This window comes from Macrobrachium nipponense, chromosome 6, assembly GCF_015104395.2.
Source record: "Macrobrachium nipponense isolate FS-2020 chromosome 6, ASM1510439v2, whole genome shotgun sequence".
Lineage (NCBI taxonomy): Eukaryota > Metazoa > Arthropoda > Malacostraca > Decapoda > Palaemonidae > Macrobrachium > Macrobrachium nipponense.
The window spans coordinates 1,516,630-1,519,643 of record NC_061108.1 but is presented as its reverse complement, the minus strand read 5'-3'; positions in this window follow the sequence as shown (position 1 = coordinate 1,519,643).

Sequence of the window (3,014 nt, the reverse complement as noted above, 5' to 3'; positions counted from 1 at the left end):
CACCAGCCATCTAAAACTGTACTTCAAACTAGAATTTCGGGACGTTTATAGGAGGGAAGTGTTGTCTATCAAGTCCCGCCTGAAATAGCAATGCGAGAAAGAATTTGAATGACAATGAGGGGAGAGGCGAGAGAGAGAGAGAGAAGACGAGTAGAGAGAGAGAGAGGAGAGATTTAAGGTAATTCGGGGGGTAGCAATGACCATCACAAAATAAAATCAAAATGATAAAGCCACTTGACGTTGAAAATCGAATTTAGACTTATTTAGAATAGTATCTTATTTAATTTAAAATAAGTAAAATAAATAAAACCCTTTTTTTCACGTTTGTTATGCACTACGTATCATGACAAAGCGAATTTTCCCAGTCTCATGAAAGTACGGTTATAAATATAGTTATGGTGAGATGAGAACATTACATTTCATCCTTTGAAAACAATTTGCTTTACTGTTCTGTGCCTAAGCTTATCTATTCCAGGGTGACTCTGCTCTCTCTCTCTCTCTCTCTCTCTAATGCATTTTGTTTCCCTTTACTTTCTAGTCCTCTCCCTCCCTCTCTCTCTCTCTAATCCGTTTTCCCTTTACTTTCTAGGCTCTCTCTCTCTCTCTCTCTCTCTCTCTCTCTCCTCTGCTCAGCATACAGGAAAAGATTCAGACGGGGTGGGTCCCAGAGACCCCCCGGTTACTGTCCCCGCCGCCACAAGCTAGGCTCTTAAACTCGGCCCAATAAAGTGCTCAGTGCATTATGAACAAGAGACGGGCCACTCGTCCCCCCCCCCCCCCCCCCCCCCCCCCCCCCCCACCCCCCCCCCCCCCCCCCCCCCCCCCCTACCAGCCCCCCACCCCCATTAATAAATTTCTAGGCAGAATTCACGGAAGGTCTTACTTTTTTTGTTTTAATTTTTTTTTTAGGTTTTTCATTACTGTTTATTGTTTATTATATATATGTATGTATGTACATATACATACCTATACATGTATATGCATATAGATACATAGTCTATATATATATACATATATGTATACACATATAAAGTGTATAAATTATATGTATATATATTACCAGCGAAGGGCGTCGCCGCCCCCCCCCCCCCCCCCCCCCCCCCCCCCCCCAGCTTTAATATTTGGTATGCGTTTAACCGTAGCGTAAGGCGAACTGGTTACAACTCAGTCGCTCCCCCTCTCTCTCCCTCTCTCAAGGTGATCACTGGCATAACCTTCTCTCTCTCTCTCTCTCTCTCTATTCCATCAGGTCATTAAATTAGAGTCGGAGTTACAAAAAATATATATACGTTTTTATTCAAAGCAAAGTATTAGTTGAATAATTCAAGTTCTAACAAGATGAATAATGGAATGATAATAGTTCAGGTCTCACAGACAACTAACTCAGATAACCCCCGGTATTTAAATGTCTCACTCATAATTAGTCACACCAACTATCTCTCTCCAAAATATTATATAGTCCCTCCACCAAACAGGACACTTAGCCCCTCTCTCTAGGACTCACTCGGTCCCCTCACTAGATCCGTCTGTTTAAAAGACAGGAGAACAACCTTGTGAGTACACACAATTGTAAAGACAAAGTCAAAAGATGAAATGGAATAGAACATCTTTACAAGATATCAAAACAAAAGGGCATCCCTTTGGCTAAATTATAATAACTCACCCATTGCAGCCTGAAATTTCACACACTTTCAAATATAACTTTCGCCGAACTATCCCAGCATTCTGCCTTTTCTCCCGTAGCTGTCTCCCTAGTTCTTGGCTAAACATGCCATTATGAATGGACATAGTTCGTACACGTACTTATGAATTCACACTCATCGTCAACGCCCCAATTAACTGGTCACAGCCAGTTTTCAAAGGCACCTTGAACAAGCCCTCACGAACTCACATACCCACAGAACGAACATTGACCTGCCCAGAAAAGATTTATCAGCTTTCTTAGGTGTCGCTCGGACTCTGTCTCCATGGGAAGTTAAAAGTGATCAGTCTGCACATTCCAAAAAAGACACAGCACATCACATTCTAATGGCATATTAAACATATTAATTATAGCCCTCTTTCCTCTAACAGATATATAAAATACATAAACATATTGCAAATTATATCAAACCCATCACGAGTTATTCATGTGAACCATAATTATTAAAAGAAAACTGTCATGTATCTGTCATTTGAATAAAAAAACAGATACCAAAAACCTGACGTGTGCTATAATACACTACATGATTTCCACATCATAACAGATTGAATTAAGAATAGATATAAAACCCTCCTCGTGGTCGGGCTGTTAGCGTCACCTCGTTCTGATAATCCGGATGCGAGTTCGATATGTTAAGAGGAGGGCATTGTTGTTATATAACAATTGTAAGTATGTACTGCAAAAAGACCTTCATTAATACAAGTTTTATTGAAAATAATGGCTATTTCAGCTGCCTTTATTTTGTGTATAAAAGTTTCTCTATCTTTCTTATAACGGACTTTTCATCTGGACTCAAGTATGCTATTAAACGCCAAATGGGGGATTCATGTCAAAAGCGTGGCATTTGTCAAATTGAATATATTATACAAAACGCAGTCAAAAATGGATCTGAAGCTTAATGGACAAAAAGAAGAATAGAGAAACTCGTATACAAATAAACTCGGCTGAAATAGCCATTGTTCTCAATAAAATCTGAATTATAAGTATGCTCATAAACGCTTAGTATTGAGTGCCATCATTCCCGATATGAAAGTGACAAGTTCTTGACGAGTAAGTAGGAAGCGGCATGACTGGAATGAAGGTAGAGCGAAAACATCGCCCTTTGAGATAGAACTCGTATCCAGTTTCCAGACTAAAGGCTGGAAACAGAGTTCACTTCAGGGTATTATTAATCTTCCTCCCTTCCCCCCCACCCCCGCTCCTTTTTATTTTTTTTCGTCCGCTAAAATTATTAATCAACGAAGCCGACTGTAAATGTCATGTAATATAAACTCCAGCTTTGATATTGCACGGAACAGGACTGCATAAAAGT